General features: G+C 47.4%; 1 protein-coding gene and 1 non-coding gene across 5 annotated transcripts in view; both read right to left on the bottom strand.

The window, feature by feature from the left end:
- Positions 1 to 20,462, bottom strand: part of LOC134980612 (protein transport protein Sec23A) — a 265,943-nt gene that overhangs the window by 175,008 nt on the left and 70,473 nt on the right. The gene's annotated exons all lie outside the window — the stretch shown is intronic.
- On the bottom strand, positions 15,771 to 15,883 carry LOC134981596 (U5 spliceosomal RNA). Its single transcript, XR_010190717.1, has one exon. It is a non-coding gene; the product is annotated as a U5 spliceosomal RNA (small nuclear RNA).

A 20,462-nucleotide genomic window follows, 5' to 3' on the forward strand; every position in this document is an offset into this window, starting at 1 on the left:
TCCATGGACCTCATGTTGTTGGTCATTGAGGAATCCACGAGGGAGCTAAGAGCAACAACTGAAAAAATCAGCGTATTTGAGACAGAACACCTTCCCACCTTGACAGCTGATAAGTCCACAGACTGGGTCTCTAAATTACAGACCCAATTGGACGAATATAAAAACAACTTGGTAAATTACAAGAAAGAGAAACACAGGAAGGTGGTTACCGACTACGCTCAACATCGAGTGTACACCTGGCTGGGGCAGAGTATTCAAACCCGAGGACGGGGCCGTGGAGCTGGCAACCTGAGAAGACCACAACGGGTTCGCTTCTCGAGTACTTCTGCAAGTGATAATGATGAATTGGGAGCCACAGGTTCTGAAGCCAGAAAGTCCGTGACCCCTTTAGGGGCAAACACCCGGGCAGTGGCCCCCACCCGGGGAAGACCAAAACAAGACGGGGAGGCCAAACGAGGAGGCAGAACAGTGGGAAGACCACCCAAGAACAGAGCCACCTAATATTTAACTTGTCCTCATACACCCTTCAAGACCCTGAACAACGATTACTCAGCAAGGGACTCACTTTCATCCCCACCAACTACATGGATCCATTCAATTGGAAGGTGGAGTCATTCAAATTGGCACGTTCATTAAAAATTAAGGAACATTTCTTCAAACACCCTATGGCAAACTCCGAACCAGCACTGCCTAGCCGTATCTCCAAACTGGGTAACCGCTCCAGATTTGACCCACAGTCTAATAATGCCACCCTGAAAACCTTTCATAGACTAATGGATGGCGCCACGGGAACTGGAGCACCAGCGGTGAAACACAACTTGTCCAGCGATGAACAACAAGCATTGAAAGATTTACAACAGAGGACTGACATCATAATTAGGGCCGCCGATAAAGGCGGCTCAGTTGTCATTCAGGACACGTCCTCATATGTGGCAGAATGTGATAGGTTGCTTAGTGATAGCAAGACATATTGTAAGCTTGATCATGACCCCACACCGGTTTTCAAACAAAAGCTTGATACGTTATTGAAACGAGCGGTTGAAGAGGGGTTAATATCACAGGTAATTTGTGCCAAGTTATCTACCAAATGGCCGGTAGTGCCGTTATTTTACACCTTGCCCAAGATCCACAAGGACGCACAGAGACCACCAGGGAGACCCATCATCTCTGCCCGGGGGTCTCTGTGCGAACCAGTGGCTGTGTTTTTGGACACATTTCTGCAGCCATGCGTCCAAGCCACTTTTTCTTATTTGAAAGACACGAATATGTTGTTAGAGAGATTGTCTGGGTTGGGACTGGTTCCCAGTGAAACCACCATGGTCACATTGGACGTGACCAGCCTCTATACATGCATCCCCCATGAGGCGGGGCTGGAAGCGGTTAGACGGCTAATCACGGGCAATGGCCTTTATGTGGGTCCTGATATTGATTTTTTCATTGAGCTGCTTGCCTTTACATTGACGCGTAACTTCTTTTTATTTAATGGGAAGTTTTACAGGCAACTACAGGGCTGCTCGATGGGGTCCCCGGTGGCTCCATCATTTGCCAATTGTTTCATGTGGGAAGTGGAGCGGGATTTGTTCTTTGTAGATGTGAACATTTCAAGTAAGATCTTACTCTATTTCCGCTACATTGACGACCTCCTGGTCCTGTGGAATGATGATATACAAAAACTAATAGCGATCATTTTGAAACATAACAACACTAATAGCCCCATTAAATTGACTTGGACATTAAGCAAAACTGACATCTGCTACTTGGATGTTCGGATTCAGTTGGTGGAGGGGAGGGTTGAGATATCCTTATACAAAAAACCCACAGATCGGAACACCGTGCTCCGGGCTAAGAGCTCCCACCCCAAAGCGATGATTCGCAGTCTTCCCTACTCACAACTCCTCAGAGTCTGCAGAAACAATACTAACCCCACCACACGTGAGGCGCAGTTAGAGGAGATGATAATAAAATTTAGTGAGAGAGGATACGCAGTAGCAGAACTTAAGAAAGCACGAGATAGAGCACTGATTAATTTTCAAAAACATGCAAAACAGCGCCACAAAACCCTGCCCAGTGAAACCATTCCATGGGTGACTGAATATAATGCCAACAGTCCCGCTTTGGTTAAACAAGTTAGGAACATGTGGCGGATGGTCACCACGGACCCAGATTTGAAATGCTTTCAAAACAGCAAACTTTTGGCGAGCTTCGCGAGGGGTAAAAATTTGAAAGACTTGGTTGTCAAGACCGACATCACAGGTTTTGACGCCAAGAATGCACCCAAGCATTTTCTAAGCAAGAAAAATGGATGCTTTAAATGCTTGGGGTGCACGACTTGTTCATTTTTCTTAGTGGGTGATTCCTTTCCCCATCCCCACACCGGTCAACGACTGAAGATTAGGTGGCCACTTACCTGCATGTCCCGTTTTGCGATTTATATAATAATTTGCCCGTGCGGGCTCTATTATGTGGGCAAAACGGAATGCCAATTGAAGGTTAGACTAACCCAACACAGGTCTGCTATACGGGCAGCCCTGGTAGCAGGGACTAGCGACCAACCTGTGGCTAGGCATTTTGCCACACAGCATCACACCTTGGCAAGCTTTAGATATAGGGCCATTGACCATGTTCCAGCGTCCATAAGGGGTGGCGATCGGGGGAAAAAATTGTTACAGCTAGAATCCAGGTGGATTTTTCGCCTGGACTGTCTAGCACCTAAAGGACTAAATGAGTCCCTAGGATTAATTAACTTCCTATAAGGCATGCTTGACACATGTGAGTCCAGACACTGTTGCACATAGATCGATATGTTAATATGTAATACGAATCCGGATTCATTAACCATGTCCTAGAGCAGGCATTTTCAACCGGTGTGCCGCGGCACACTAGTGTGCCGTGACTGGTTGTAAGGTGTGCCGCGGAGCTAGAACCGCTGCCGTACCTTCAAAACAAACTGTGAGCCCAGGCAGCAGCAGCACTGGGATCCTCTGGGAGGCACAGACTCAAGCGCGCATGGGTCGTGACCTATGCCATGGAGATGCAGCAGTGACATCATAGGTCACGCCCGCCGCATCATCGGTCATTCCACAAGCCAGGCAGCCCACCCGCATCCACACCTACCCTCCCTCCTGCCCGCCACGCTCCCGCATCCACTTCTGCCCTTCCTCCTGCCCGCGACCCTCCCGCATCCGCACCAGCCGCCCGCATGCAGGCACCCACAGATGTCCGCCTGCTGCTCAGTGCTCACAGCACTGTATGCAACCCCCCGCCATTGAGGGACAGACAAGGAGGAGGACAGATGACGGTAGGGGCTAATATTTGTGGGGAATAAAGTATGGGGGACCAATGTAACTTATGTGGGGGGCACTGTAACTGATTTGGGGAGGAATATATTGTATGTAGGGAGCAATGTAATTTATGTGGGGAGCAAAATGGTTTATGTAGGGCGCAATGTGATTGTTTTTTGTATGGGGAATAATGTAATCGTTTTTTTCTGTGGAGGCCAGTGTGTGTGTGTGTGTGTGTGTGTGTGTGTGTGTGTGTGTGTGTGTGTGTGTGTGTGTGTGTGTGTGTGTGTGTGTGTGTGTGTGTGTGTGTGTGTGTGTGTGTGTGTGTGTGTGTGTGTGTCTTTTTGTTTTACTGTGGGGGGCCAACGTCTTTGTTTTTTTCCCCGTGGGGGACTGATGGTGTGCCTTGGCAATTTAAAAATATTGTTTGGTGTGCCACGAGTTAAGTGTGTGTGTGTGTGTGTGTGTGTGTGTGTGTGTGTGTGTGTGTGTGTGTGTGTGTGTCTTTTTGTTTTACTGTGGGGGGCCAACGTCTTTGTTTTTTTCCCCGTGGGGGACTGATGGTGTGCCTTGGCAATTTAAAAATATTGTTTGGTGTGCCACGAGTTAAAAAAGGTTGAAAATCACTGTCCTAGAGTGAGAATGTATCACACGATTCCGGTATAATTACCATAAGTGGTTGAGCTAGGCTTAGGAAAACAACCCATTGAGATATACACAGTGTACCCCCATGTTTTGAGTCATCCGGGTCCTGTGCCATCCAGGGTTATGCACCATATGAGAGCGTATTTTATAGAAGATTTTGCTGCACTAGACTTGTTTTAAATAATTATTTTAAATAATTATGGTAAATGATTATTTTAAAACATTATTTTGGATTTTAGATGTATATGTCTTGATTGCGTGTCGTTTTATGATTACACACAGGTTTCCATTGACACTCTAGCTTTGATTGAGCGCTGTTGTGAAGTGTGTCATTCTCACATTGATTAATTCGTGTCTTGTTTTGTTTATTTGTATCTACAGGGCTCCCAGCGCGTCTCCATGGTGACCGGCGAAGCCTGCACGCGTCACTTCCGGTGGGGCGGTGACGCCGAAACCGGAAGTGCGGGCCGGGAGACGCCGAGACATGCCGTGGTCCACGCAGCTGGGAGTCATGACGATGGGGGTAAGTGGGGTCACTTTATGGTATTTATACATTGTATTGTTCATTGTTGAATTGTCTGAGGAAGGGGATACGTCCCCGAAACGTTACTGGTTTCACAATAAATTTCTTCACGGAGTGAAGAGTGTTTTCACTTTAAGCTACAAGTCTGAGTGCCACCTAATTTCTTCGTTGGTATATATATATATATATATATATATAATTTTGATACTGAGTGTACCGAGAGTCTTTGATGGCTGAATAAATTCAGGACACCTGAGATAGACCCTCTCACCAAGAAATATCACCCAAAAAATATTAATATATTAATAAATATTAATATAATAATAATAATAAAAATAATAAGATTTTAAACCTACCGGTAAATCTTTTTCTCCTAGTCCGTAGAGGATGCTGGGGACTCCGTAAGGACCATGGGGTATAGACGGGCTCCACAGGCGACATGGGCACTCTAAAGAACTTTTAAGTATGGGTGTGCACTGGCTCCTCCCTCTATGCCCCTCCTCCAGACCTCAGTTAGAGAAACTGTGCCCAGAGGAGATGGACAATATGAGGAAAGGATTTTCTTAATCTAAGGGCAAGATTCATACCAGCCCACACCAATCATACCATATAACCTGGAATATACGCAACCAGTTAACAGTATGAACAAAAAACAGTATCAGTCAACGACCGATCTTAACTGTAACATAACCCTTATGTAAGCAACAACTATATACAAGTCTTGCAGATATAGTCCGCACTGGGACGGGCGCCCAGCATCCTCTACGGACTAGGAGAAAAAGAAGAGGCCACTTTCCTAGTGGAATGGGCCTTTACTGAATTTGGTACCGGCAAACCAGCCGTAGAATGAGCCTGCTGGATCGTGTTACAGATCCAGCAAGCAATAGTCTGCTTAGAAGCAGGCGCGCCAACCTTGTTGGCTGCATACAGGACAAACAGAGCCTCTGTTTTCCTAACCCTAGCCGTCCTGGCTACGTAAATTTTTAAGGCCCTGACTACATCCAGGGACTTGGAGTCCTCCAAGTCCCCCGTAGCCACAGGCACCACAATAGGTTGGTTCATATGAAAAGAAGAAACCACCTTAGGCAAAAATTGAGGATGAGTCCTCAACTCTGCTCTATCCACATGAAAAATCAAGTAGGGGCTCTTGTGAGACAAGGCCGCCAACTCTGACACCCGCCTTGCAGATGCCAAGGCCAGCAACATGACCACTTTCCAAGTGAGAAATTTTAATTCCACTGTTTGAAGAGGTTCAAACCAGTGTGATTTAAGGAACTGCAACACCACGTTAAGGTCCCATGGTGCCACAGGAGGCACAAAAGGAGGCTGGATGTGCAGCACTCCCTTTACGAAAGTCTGGACTTCTGGGAGAGAAGCCAATTCCTTCTGAAAAAATATAGATAGGGACGAAATCTGTACCTTAATGGAGCCTAATTTCAGGCCCATATCCACTCCTGTCTGTAGGAAGTGGAGAAACCGGCCCAGATGGAAATCTTCCGTAGGAGCATGTTTGGTTTCACACCAAGATACATACTTCCTCCAGGTACGGTGATAATGTTTTGCTGTTACTTCCTTCCTAGCCTTTATCAGAGTAGGAATAACTTCCTCCGGAATACCTCTCTCAGCTAGGATTCGGTGTTCAACCGCCATGCCGTCAAACGCAACCGCGGTAAGTCTTGGAACATGCAAGGCCCCTGCTGCAGCAGGTCTTCCCTGAGAGGAAGAGGCCACGGATCTCCTCTGAGCATTTCCTGAAGATACGAATACCAGGCCCTTCGAGGCCAATCTGGAACCACGACTAATGCTTGTACTCTGTTTCGTCTTATGATTCTCAACACTTTTGAGATGAGAGGTAGAGGAGGGAACACATAGACCGACTGAAACACCCATGGTGTCACCAGGGCGTCTACCGCTACTGCCTGAGGGTCCCTTGACCTGGCACAATACCTCCGAAGCTATTTGTTGAGGCGTGACGCCATCATGTCTATTCGAGGAAGTCCCCAAAGACTTGCTATCTCTGCAAAGACCTCTTGATGAAGTCCCCACTCTCCTGGATGGAGATCGTGTCTGCTGAGGAAGTCTGCTTCCCAGTTGTCCACTCCCGGTATGAAGACTGCTGACAGAACACTTACGTGATTTTCCGCCCAGCGTAGAATTCTGGTGGCTTCCGCCATTGCCGCTCTGCTCCTTGTCCCGCCTTGGCGGTTTACATGAGCCACGGCTGTGACGTTGTCTGATTGAACCAGAACCGGTAGGTCGCGAAGAAGATACTCTGCTTGTCGTAGGCCATTGAATATGGCCCTCAATTCCAGCACGTTGATGTGTAGACAAGCCTCCTGGCTTGACCATAGTCCCTGAAAATTTCTTCCTTTTGTGACTGCTCCCCATCCTTGGAGGCTCGCGTCCGTGGTCACCAGAACCCAGTCTTGAATGCCGAACCTGCGACCCTCTAGAAGGTGAGCACTCTGCAGCCACCACAGGAGAGACACCCTGGCCCTGGGGGACAGGCTTATCTTTTGATGTAGGTGTACATGGGACCCCGACCATTTGTCCAGAAGGTCCCACTGAAACGTCCTCGCATGGAACCTGCCGAAGGGGATGGCCTCGTAGGCTGCCACAATTTTCCCCAGAACTCGAGTGCATTGATGAACAGACACTCTTTTTGGTTTTAGCAGGTCCCTAACCATGTTCTGGAGGTCCTGGGCTTTTTCTATTGGTAGAAAAACCCTCTTCTGTTCCGTGTCTAGGATCATGCCTAGGAATGATATTCGAGTCGTTGGAATCAACTGTGACTTTGGCAGATTGAGAATCCAACCGTGTTGATGTAACACTCTCAGGGAGAGCGACACGCTTTTCAGCAATTGATCTCTTGATCTCGCCTTTATCAGGAGATCGTCCAAGTACGGGATAATTGTGACTCACTGTTTGCGCAGGAGCACCATCATTTCCGCCATTACTTTGGTGAAAATTCTCGGGGCCGTGGAAAGCCCAAACGGCAACGTCTGAAACTGGTAATGACAGTCCTGTACCGCGAAATGTAGGTTTCCTGATGAAGAGGAAATATGGGGACATGAAGGTAGGCATCCTTCACGTCCAGCGACACCATAAAATCCCCTGCTTCCAGACTGGATATCACAGACCGGAGTGATTCCATCTTGAATTTGAACTTTTTCAAGCATAGGTTCAGGGATTTTAGATTCAAAATGGGTCTGACCGAACCATCCGGTTTCGGGACCACAAACAGTGTTGAATAGTACCCTTTTCCTTGTTGGTCTAGGGGGACCTTGACAATCACTTGCTGTTGACACAGCTTTTGAATTGCATATAATACCACTTCCCTCTCCGGGTAAGAGGTTGGCAAGGCCGACTTGAAAAATCGGCGAGGGGGCACCTCTTCGAACTCCAGTTTGTAACCTTGGGATACAATTTCCAACGCCCAAGGATCCAGGTCTGATAGAACCCAGACCTGGCTGAAGAGTGGAAGACGTGCCCCCACCGGTGCGGACTCCCTCCGTGGAGCCCCAGCGTCATGCGGTGGATTTAGCAGAAGCCGGGGAGGACTTCTGCTCCTGGGAACTAGCTGAAGCAGGTGTTCTCTTACCTCTACCCTTACCTCTGGCGAGGAAAGAGGAGCCCCGACCTCTTCTGGGCTTATGCGACCGAAAGGACTGCATCTGATATTGTGGGGTTTTCTTTTGCTGTGGGGGAACAAACGGCAAAAATGTAGATTTACCCGCGGTAGCAGTGAAAACCAGGTCCGCGAGACCATCCCCAAACAAAACTTCACCCTTGTAAGGTAAAACCTCCATATGCTTCTTTGAGTCGGCATCACCCGACCATTGGCGGGTCCACAGAGCTCGTCTTGCCGAAACTGCCATGGCGTTGGCTCTGGACCCAAGCAGCCCCACGTCTCTTTGAGCGTCTCTCATATATAAGACTGCGTCTTTAATGTGGCCTAAAGTCAGTACAATAGTATCCTTGTCCAGGGTATCCAGGTCAGCCAACAAGGTATCTGTCCATGCTGCAACAGCGATACAAACCCGTGCCGATGCTATTGCCGGTCTGAGTAAAACACCCGTATGTGCATAAATAGATTTTAAGGTAGTTTCCTGTCTACGATCCGCCGGATCCTTAAGGGCCGCGGTGTCTGGAGACGGTAGCGCCACCTTCTTGGACAGACGCGTTAACGCCTTGTCCACCCTGGGCGAGTATTCCCAACGTATCCTGTCCTTTGCAGGGAAAGGATACGCCATAAGAATCCTCTTGGGAATCTGCAGTTTTTTGTCTGGAGTTTCCCAAGCTTTTTCAAATAATTTGTTCAGTTCATGAGATGGAGGAAACGTTACCTCACGTTTCTTTCCCTTAAACATGCGTACCCTCGTGTCAGGGACAGAGGGGTCATCCGTGATATGCAAAACATCTTTTATTGCCATATTCATATAAAGAATACTTTTGGCCACCTTAGGGTGTAACCTTGCCTCATCAAAGTCGACACTGGAGTCAGAATCCGTGTCGGTATCAGTGTCTGCTATTTGTGATAGGGGACGCTTTTGAGACCCTGACGGGCCCTGTGACCCAGTCAAATCTGCGGAATGACTCCCTGCTGTTTCCCTGGACTCAGCTTTGTCCATTCTCTTATGTAATAAGGTCACATTAGCATTTAAAATATTCCACATATCATACCAATCATGAGTCGGCGTTGCCGACGGAGACACCACAATCATCTGCTCCACCTCCTCCTTGGACGAGCCTTCCACTTCAGACATGCCGACACACGCGTACCGACACCCGTACACACACACAGGGACATATCTATAAGGGGACAGTTCCCCAACAAGGACCTTTGGAGAGACAGAGAGAGAGTATGCCAGCACACACCCAGCGCCAATTGACACTGGAAACGATTCCCAGATATAGCGCTTTTATATATATTAACAGTGTAATACACTCACTGCGTCTAAATGTGAACCCCCCCCCCCCCCCCCCCTCTCTTTCAGCCCTGTGTCATCGATCTGCAGGGGAGAGTCCGGGGAGCCAGCTTCTCTTCAGATCACTGTGGAGAAAATGGTGCTGGTTAGTGCTGTGAAACCAAGCTCCGCCCCCTCTAGTGGCGGGCTTCGGTCCCGCTCAAAATTACAATTAATGGCGGGGGATGTACATATCTACTGACTCCGCAGCCCATATGTGAAAAATGCCAAAACAGAAGTTTATATTGCTGCCCAGGGCGCCCCCCCTGCGCCCTGCACCCATCAGTGCCTGTCAGTGTGTGTAACGTGTGGGAGCAATGGCGCGCAGATCTGAAGTCTTCTGCCGCCTTAGAAGTCTTCTTTCTTCTTATACTCACCCGGCTTCTATCATCCGGCTCTGCGAGGAGGACGGCGGCGCGGCTCTGAGATGAACGGCAGGGGGAGACCTGCGTTCCGATCCCTCTGGAGCTAATGGTGTCCAGTAGCCTAAGAAGCAGAGCCTATCATCTAAGTAGGTCTGCTTCTCTCTCCTCAGTCCCACGATGCAGGGAGCCTGTTGCCAGCAGTGCTCCCTGTAGTGCACCCATTCTCCTCTGGGCACAGAATCTAACTGAGGTCTGGAGGAGGGGCATAGAGGGAGGAGCCAGTGCACACCCATACTAAAAGTTCTTTAGAGTGCCCATGTCTCCTGCGGAGCCCGTCTATACCCCATGGTCCTTACGGAGTCCCCAGCAACCTCTAGGACGTAAGAGAAAATAATAATATAATTGACATGTGCATTGTAATATTGGTGACATGACAAATTGTTATATATGTTTTAAAACATACATTGTATGAATATAACAATGTCTGATTAATCAGGATTTTGGTACTTACCGATAAATCCCTTTCTCCGATTCCACAGGGGCCACTGGAGTGTAGTTACAATGGGGAAATAGTAGGTAGTAATGGGGAGCTGGCACTTTAAAAATTCTCACACTGTGGCTAGCTCCTCCCCTACTATATCCCCTCCAAGCCAGTCTACGTAAAACTGTGCCCGAGGAGAGCTGTAGTAACCAAACCGTAAGGTAGAGGAGGTTAGCCTCGCCCTGTAAACCAGGCGAACACAAACTAAACCTGGAACAGAACCTGACAAAAAAACCAGGCTAGCCTGAACTCAACAAGCAGTCATCTGGTGATCTGCAAACCGTTAAGCAAAAAACCAGGAGGAACAGCGCTGGGCGGGCGTCCAGTGGCCCCTGTGGAATCGGAGAAAGGGATTTATCGGTAAGTACCAAAATCCTGATTTCTCCTTCATCCACTAGGGGCCACTGGAGTGTAGTTACAATGGGGACGTCCCAGAGCTCCCAAAACCGGGTGGGAAAGCGCTGAGAGTCCTGTAAAAACTGCTCGGCCCAACAGTGATGCAGAGGCCGTAAAAGTGTCAAACTTGTAGAATTTGACAAAACGAATGTCGGTTTGACCAAGTAGCCGCCCGACAAAAAATATTCATGGAGACCCCGCGGGCAGCTGCCCACGAAGGTCTTACAATGCGCGTAAAGTGCGCTGAAATGGAAACGGGGGCTCCCTAGTAACCGCCAAGAAGACTGTCTGATGGTCAGATGTATCCAACTGCCCAGCGTATGCTGGGACCCCGGCTATTTAGTACGGGAGCATCGTACAGAACAAAGAAGAAAAACACTTCATCGAACAGCCTGAGACCTCTGTGGAGAGAGTTGGCGAGCCCTGACAACATTCAGAGAGGACTGAAAAACACTAGTGTCAGATTTATATGAAAAATGGACATCCCCTCTGGAAGAAACAACCGCTGAGGCCGAAGCATAGCCAGGGTAGTTGCCAGTAGAGTACTACCTGAAAAAGAGGCCGAACATACGGCCGCTAGGCTAATCTCATTTGGAAGAAAAGCGAAAAAGGCAGAGACCTAAAATTCCGGTCAGTGTGGTTTGAAGCGCAGCGGAGCAAAACCTCCCAGAGAAACCAAAGATGAATGGTAACTGGAAGAAGGGGGAAAAACCCCTTTTATCCTTATTATGTCCCATAAAGATTTCCAAAAGTGGCAAAAGCGAGAAGAGGTAACAGATTTCTGAAATCGGGGCCCAGTAGGCCTAACCGAACTAGGGAACTCCTCCCTTCTGAGGTCTCGTGAACAGTCACACGGGTCAATGAAACCAGTGTAAGATTGAACCAAGAAAAAAGGACCCTGTTGAAGTAGACAGTCCAGTCGAGGTAGGAGCCAGGGCTCCTCTACTGACAACAGGCGTATCTGTATCTTCGAGTCCTGCGTGGCCCAACCAGCGCCACCGAGAGGACTAGCACGCATAATCCCCTCCTGTGTTACCGAACATGAGGTAGAAATAGAAAATAGGATTTTGGTACTTACCAGGTAAATCCTTTTCTTTGAATCCATAGGGGGCACTGGAGTACTCTTGGGATATGGGCGGCGTAGCAGAACAAAGGCACTGAATATTTAAATTTAGAACTCTCCACCCCTCCATATCCCTAGAGTACCTCAGTGTACGAACCCAGTGTTTTTACTGAGCGAACTACTATAGAGAGGTTGACAATGGAGAATTCCTATAACATAACGGACAACAACAAAGTTGACCCATAACGTTAGTGTCAACTAAACAGTTGACAGCATAACCGATAGACCTTTATAGTTTGAACCAATCGGTGAAAATGTGTTACCATAAGCTCCTTTGAGCTTAATACAAACCAGGTAAAACGTGTTACCCTAAGCTCCTCTGAGCTTAAAACAACCCAGGTAAAACTGCTCTGGGTGGGCGTCCAGTGCCCCCTATGGATTCAAAGAAAAGGATTTACCTGGTAAGTACCAAAATCCTATTTTCTTTTTCATCCACTAGGGGTCACTGGAGTACTCTTGGGACGTACCAAAGCTTCCCTCGTGGGCGGGAGAGCTGCTTGACACTTGTAACAGTAGGCAGCCAAAGCTAGATGCTGATGCCGCAACCATTCATAACGTGTAAACGTGCACAAACGTGGTGCACTGAAGGCTATGTAGCCGCGTCGTAGACGCTCCACGACCCGCTGGGTCTGACATTCCCACAGAACCTGTGGGATGAGCTATTACTGACGTAGGCGATTGTAACTTAGCCTTAAAGTAAGCCTGACTTGTAGTCATTATTATCCCACTGGATAATATCTGCTGAGAAAACTGGCTAACCCCAGTTGGCAGCATTATAGAGAACAAACAACGTATCCGTATCACGTACTGTAGACGTTCGGGACATATATAAACGCGTAATGCGTGTACCACATTCAGAATTCTAGAATGTGCTGTCAACACAGGAACCACTATTGGTTTATTGATGTGAAAAATAAGAAAGCGGAATTCGTCCGAAGATCTGCTTTGTCATGAGAAAACTCAAATACGGTGGCTTGGAATACAAGGCACCCAAATATGAAAACAAAACCCTTGCCGAAGCTAAGGCTAGAAGAAAAATGTTTTCCCAAGTGAGAAACTTAATTCCCATTTATTGTAAGGGTTCAAAATATGAAAACTGTAAGAAATCTGAACCCAACCTCAAGTCACCTGGCACTGTAGGTGGGATAAATGGAGGCTGCACTTTGATGACACCTTGTAGAAAGGTGTGTACAGACGCAATAGAGTCAAACGTCTTTGAAAATAAGTTGACCACACAGATACCTGCACCCTTAGTGCAGATAAACGCAGTTTTCCATCCCACCCCGTTTAACAGAATACGGGTAACTTGAAGGATGATGTCGGAAACTTCCGAGCTTTACCACCTATGTAAGCACACCAAATTTTGTAATAATGAGCTGCCTTAAGCGGCTTACTAGCTCGTAACCTGGTGGTATAATACTGTAATGCCCTATTTCTTTTCTTAAGAGGGCGGTCTGAACCCTCACCCCGTCAACCGCAGCTGCGGTACATAGGTAATAGGTACATAGGTAACTATGGGTAAAAGAACGTTCCCTGTTGTAACAGGCTGGTCGTATTATGAGCGGACCAAGATCGTGTGCAAGTATTCCTTGGAGATTCGAGAAGCAAGCTCTCCGAAACCCATGAGATATCACTAGTATGACTGTGACGAACTGTCTTATGATCCGTTTTGGCAACGGAGAGAGCAGCGGAAAATGGTGGAGCCAGATACACGATGCTGAATGACCACACGAATGTGAGAGACTCCACCGCCACTGTCCTTGTGATCTGTTGTTTTGTACACATACTGAGCTGTAATTGTGGCGAGATGCCATCATGTATACCTGAGGGTAACCCCCTTCTGTGGACTCACATATGAAAGACCTCTGGATTTAATGTCCAGTTTTCAGGATCTAAATACTGACGGGTGAGATCATCTGTCTAACAGATGTCCACTCACGGAATGAACCCCGTTGACATTATCACATAATGTGTTCTGGGCAATTGAGGATTCGAGTTACCTGCCGCATTGCCATGCGGCTTCTTGGTTCTCCCTGGTTGTTGTGTATGCAACTCCCGTTGCGTTGTCTGACTGTTGGTCAGACTGAAAGCGAAGCATGTAGTGCATTGTAAAATGCACGGAGTTCCAGGACATTTATCGACAGCAATCTGTCGTGATCCGTTTCAGAACCTCTGTCGCTGATCTTTTTTAACTACAACTCCTGAACCTCTGAGACTCTCGTCCAGATTATATACACCCTCGCCCCTCTGTGGGAAACGCGAGTGAAGGCCGGCGAACTAAATCGCTTTGAAACACATCATTATTCTTAACAGGCGAAACTAGCAATGTACCGCTAGTGCGCGTGTTGGCGAATACAGCAATGTACCGCTAGTGTGCGTGTTTTGCACTAATTACTAGATGTACATTTGTTCTTGCTGGTGTAGTAGGTAAATGTCTTCGATTTACCGTATTTATAATCTTACCTAGGAATTGACGTCGTTTAGACGGAATTAGATGCGATTGTTTTTGAACTTGATCTGCCACCGCAGTATACATTAGTAGCGCAAGTTAGAGGAACTTTGTTGAGACAGAGTTCTTATGAGCAGATCGTCTAAGATAGAGGAACTCTGTTGAGACAGAGTTCTTATGTCTATCAGGACTCTGAGATGAGCTATCATCACCAACATCACTTTGGTAAATACCCGAGGCGACAAGAAACGGTAGACCTGAAATGGTTAATGGTTGTGGCGTTTTGCAAACGCTAGAACCTGTGATGAACAAACCGGAATGGGTAAACACGCATTGTGAAGATCAAATGCAATTATGCAATTTTGTGGCTCTAATAAGCAAAATACTAACCGCAGAAATTCCATTTTCAAACTGCAGTAAGTGACTTGCTGATTGAGATTGCGACGGAGCTGTCTGGTTTTGCTCAAACAGAGGGGAATAAGTAACCCTGACTCTGTTGGTGTACTACTGCCTGGATTATAAAGACAGCTGAAAACCAGCAGAGACTAAATGGCAACCTGCCAAACCGTTCGACAGAGGCAGTCTTGTCCTTTATCTGTAAATAGCTGAGACATCCATGAGTTGAAGTCTGGAACCCCCGCAAATGTAAGATGTAAAGACACGCTTCCACAATTGGAAAAGAGGTCATCAAACCACTGGCTTGCTGACTGTAGCGTCCTGTCGTTACAAGGCGTGACTGTTTTGTACCACCGTCTGGAAAAAACTGAAGTCTAAAGGGAATAAACGCCGGCACAAGTATTTCCGTTTTGATACTGGATGCGGTAATGGCTGAATATCAAATTTAGGACCAAACAAGCTCTGGCCTTGTCGTGCTGAAACTAGCGACGATGAAAAGTGAGAATCGAAGTAACCGGCGTTAGTAGAAGCTTTACAGATATACTCTGCAGCTTCTTTTAACAGTTATCTCATTGTTTCCATACATAGAGTCTAGTGACCCAAATGTATCTTGGGTCTTTATAATGTTTGACACAAACGCATTTACCAATGGTGGATCGCATCATTTTGGAAACGATTAAATAGTGGTCAAAGTCTACTCAGTCTTTGTAAAAATGGAGACATTGACTCACTGGGATTTAGCAATCTACGTCAACAACCCCGCACTATCTGAGTGCTGGTCTAATGTACCCTTCTCACTCGTAGTTATCGGTGTGAGATCTGACATAGAATCGTGCATTAAATTATAAGACCAGTTAAATAAACACCCTGGTACCCAAAGGGAATTTGGCCCTTTGGAAAGACTGTCTTTTGTTAGAGCAGGCGGAGTACTTCCGAGACTCCGATGTTACCGCTCTTTTAATGTGAATTGCCCATGCTTATAGGATTTTTAAAATTATTTTTAGTCTGCGCTAGAGCCTTACTCGCTATGCAGACAGACACCACAATAGGCAACGGACAGACACTTGCACGACTTATTGAAGTTATTATGTGTCATATATATATTTTATTGTATATGAAACTCATGGTTGTTCCTCTCTACGGAAATCTTTAGTAAAAGGCGAAAGATTTATTAGCTCTGAAGAGAAACAAGAGTATTCTTATGTGAAAAGCAGTTCACATGGGCATGTGAAACCCGAACCAAATTCCCACTAACACCCCTGCGCCTCTGGTGGCTTAGAGATGTAGGGCAGGAATGTTCCAGAATTACAAACTGGAAAACAACAGGAAGCATGGTTAAAATGGCCCCTTTGCCATGCTGACCTGATAATCACAGAACAAATTACAAATGTTTCCGTGTTAATATATTATACAGTATAATCACAGGCCGGGTACAACACATGCTCTATGAATAAATATATCTAAGCTCATAGCCTATGATAATTACATACATTCATATATTTATACAGCATTAATATAGGCTCAATAGCCTATTATACAGTGATACCACAGACCTTAATATAGGCTCCCTAGCCTATTTACAGTGTTAATAACAGCCATTAATATATAGGCTCAATAGCCTATTCACAGACAGTAATATAGATTCAATAGCCTATTACTGCCAGGACAGGTACAATACCTTATAAATACCTGTGATATATATATATATATATATATATATATACCCTGCTGTTATATTTGATCCGCCAGCTTCCACGGGTGCCTCTTCCCCCCTGTAACGCTGTGTCTGCGGGAAGCCTGCACTGGCATGTCACCGTCTCTGTACTGAGACTGATGGAGCTGCGGCTGTATGGCGCTGGGCGGCCGGACGTAGCTGGGCGGCCGAACTCTCTGCGGAAGGCCTGCACTAGCACTTGTGGATGGAAGGTGCCGGAGCGGCGGTCATACTGAGTATGGCTTCCCCCCTGCTGTGCGGCCGGACGGAGCTGGGCGGCCGAACGGAGCGCTGGGACGGGCGGCTTGATGTCACCGTCTCTGTTACTGAGTATGGCTTCCCCCCTGCTGTGCGGCCGGACGGAGCTGGGCGCCGAACGGAGCGCTGGGACGGGCGCCGCTGTTAGACGTAGCGGCTGGGCTTGGCGGCGTATGAGCGGCGAAGCATATTAACCCTAACATAGCGGGGCGGCAGCCTGCGCTGACCGCCCCGTTCCCCAGCCTACCTTGCTTGCTCCTGATCATGGCTGCGACGGGGCTTCTTATGTGTAAGCTCCGTCCAGCTTCAGTGATGTGACTCATGGCTGTGACGGGGCTTCTTCTGTTCCGTCCAGCTGTGTAGTCCTGGCTGCGACGGGGCTTCTATGTGTAAGCTCCGTCCAGCTTTCAGTCAGCTTCCAGTGATCTATGGCTGCGACGGGGCTTCTTCTGTGCAAGCTCCGTCCAGCTCTCTAGTCCTGGCTGCTCTTTGTAGGAGCAGTAAGCTGTCTGTGGCTGTGAGGGTGCTCTTTGTGAGGACCGACACGCCATGCGCTGCCCGTGCTGCGGCACTATCCCGGACCCATGTCTTTCTTGAAACTGGGAAGGGATGAGCTCTTAAAAAAAAATTAAAAATAAAAATGAAAAATTAATAAAATCTTCCAACAAGTGTGGGAATCCCACAAGCCGATGTTAGTGCTTTGAGCACAGAAAAAACACTGGGTTCGTACACTGAGGTACTCTAGGGATATGGAGGGGTGGAGAGTTCTAAATTTAAATATTCAGTGCCTTTGTTCTGCTACGCCGCCCATATCCCAAGAGTACTCCAGTGACCCCTAGTGGATGAAAAAGAAAAGGAGGCAGGATAGAAAAACCAGAAAAACTCCCCGGAGCTCTGAGGGCACCCTCGGCTACTGCCGCCAGAGCTCACGTCCGAGATTAATAAAGGGTTAAAGAGTCAGTCAGAACGCCCTGAGGTCGATCCGAAATCTCCGCCCACAGCGGACCAGCTGACAAAACTCCGGGGAATGTTCCCTCACCCGAGAATGTTCCCTCACCTGGAAAGAAGATTGCTGTCCCCCGCTCAGAGGGGACTGGAGGCGACCACTCATTGCGTCGCAACTTGACTGAAGGAATAGAGTATCTGGTGCCGAGGAAGGAAAAATCCTCTGACGGACCGTGTTGAGAAACGTCTATGCGGAGCATAAATTGGGTCTGTGTCTACTCAGAAGCTCCTGGATCCTCCGGATATTCAGAAGCCGCCTAATGTACAGAGTGGGATAGTAGCAGTAAATTGTCCCATTAGGGAACCAACGTCACCCACTGCCCTTGAAAAAGAGTTATTCTGTGATCTTCCTAAACTCTGTGGGAGCGGAAGAGAGACCGAGAGGAAAGGACTGACAGTGAAAATGAGAATCCTGTAATGCGAATCTGAGAAAAGCCTGTCCAACGGAAATCAGTAACAGGCATCTCTGAAGACAAGGGACACGTAAACCTCCCTTTTTTGTTCAAAGAGAAGGGACACGTAAAACCCCCTTTTTTTTTTTAAACTGGCAATCACAGACTAAAAGGATTGTAAGGCCAGAATAGGCCTGTCCAAGCCACTTGGCTTCGGAACGTGAAAAGAAAAACAAAAGCCTGAGTCAAATGATATGTGAAAAACCGGGATCAATACCCTTTGCGGTTAGAAACCTATGGAGCGCAGCCTGCAGTATGACTCTCTTGTCATCGTAAATCGGCCGACCCATGCCGAGGGACTCCTGAGACGGTTGTAACCACCCAAGCCTTCTCCCTTTGACCTGCGCCTACCCTGGGACCCTCCAGGTGGTAGGAAAGTCTGTGTAATGGGTGTATAGGATGACATAAAATCAGACTGGACCAAGGATGTTGAACCTCTGCTTTAGCCTTTTTACCCTGAAAACCCCTGGCGGCGAAGATATCACCTGTGTGGAGTCGAAAGCCTGAAAGGGCACGGAAAAATCTAAGGAGAGACCAGTAAAGGTCTGTCTTGGATCTGGGGCAGTAGTAGGAGAAAGCAGAGTGGACTTACCTCCAATGGTTCAAGAAAACCTGCAGAAAGTTCCTTCCCCAGAACCATCTGCCCCGTAGGATTTCATGTTCACCTGTCACTGTCGCAGCCCCACAGGTCGTCGGGTTAAGACAGCCAAGCGAAGAAGCAGGGTCCGAGTCTGCAGACGAGGAGACCTCCAAAGAACATAAAGCAGAATCGTGATTCTGACCTGTACAAAAGTATCAATTGCTGATGCGAAGCATCCTGTAACCTAGAGGGCAATTGTACCCCAACCTACCTGCTCCGGACGCGGTAGAACCGCGCTGCCGCCTATGTCGATGGATCCCTGAGCAAGGTTGCCTCAGGAAAACGTCAGCTTGTTGGACCAGCGATACATCGAGGGGTATACCCTGGAGAGGTTCTGATACCCTTTCCTGCCGTCTGCGGGGAAAGGATAGGAAAACAAACATTGTTTGATACCTGAAATTGTGTATTCGGGCGTCTGCCGGCCGTCTACCGGAGCCTGGCCAGCTTATCCGAAACTGGAGCAGTTGCTGTCATTTCGTCCTCGGCGTGGAACCCTGATGGACTTGACGTGTCCGCCTCCTTTACCTGCAGTCTCAGACGAACTGCTGTATAATGCACCTGGATATTCTGAGACACTGGTTCAGACTCCACAGAAAACAGACATCATCAGTATTGTAACATGGAAGGTTAGTTAACCAGGTTCCTTTAGACACCTGGAGAGGTGAAATGACGTACAAGGTCTCTGGTTACCAGTGACATTACCTGCATAATCTGAGCTGTTCAAACAGGAGTGTCCTGCAGGTGCGTGGAGGGCTATGCAGATGGCTCCACCGCATACTTCACACCTAAGAGGGAATTCTTTGACTATCCCAGGTGAGACAAACGAAAGGAGAAAAGGTGGGTTAAATAAACACAGCCCTATGCAAGGTCTGCACTATAATGTGTAGTGACCGACACGATTCAAATAAACTTTCTGGAGCAGCGGAGACCTGAACCAGTAGCGCTGCGCTGTGGGACAGGAGTCTTAGCCCTAGGCTATAGGAGCTCTCCTTAAAGTTTTGTTTGGATTCAAACCCCTGTTCAGATACCCGCTACTAGCGTACTGAGCCACAGCGCTATTTGTCTGATGCCTTACACACATTCCCCAATTACAAATAGCATTAGTAACTAGTGACACCAAGGAATAATAAAGGGAAGGCAACACCCCGCCCTGTATGTAGTGTACCGCTAATTAAGGTGCACCAGATGTTTCTCGGAGGTTCCGCTGGCTTTTCAAAATGGTGACCAGTCCTGCGAGAAAAGATGGGTTTAAACGTTATGTGGCCAGGTAGGGTATTCTGTTTCTAGAAAACATTGCGGAAGTGTTTGTTTTATTCCCTATATATGGTATTGTATGGATATATCTATATACATACCCACACACACACTTAAATATATATATATATATATATATATATATACACACATACAAACATAACTATATATGTATATATACACACACACCACCGTGAAACCCACCGGGTAGATAAATACCGTGAACCCAATAGGGTAGATAAATACTGTGTATTTGTAGGTAAATAAATACTGCACAGTATATTTTTAAATTATTAATGAGCTGAGTCCCAGCTCCTGTAATAGAGCAGGTGTCCTGATCTACATGTAGGAAATGCCGGGCAGAGGACTCTACTGCAGGAGGAATGTATCTATATTTTAGCAACATGAAGTCTGGAAAGCTAAAAACCCCAGAGCCAGGGTCTGTTGCCTAGC

Source organism: Pseudophryne corroboree, chromosome 12 (assembly GCF_028390025.1).
Source record: "Pseudophryne corroboree isolate aPseCor3 chromosome 12, aPseCor3.hap2, whole genome shotgun sequence".
Classification (NCBI taxonomy): domain Eukaryota; kingdom Metazoa; phylum Chordata; class Amphibia; order Anura; family Myobatrachidae; genus Pseudophryne; species Pseudophryne corroboree.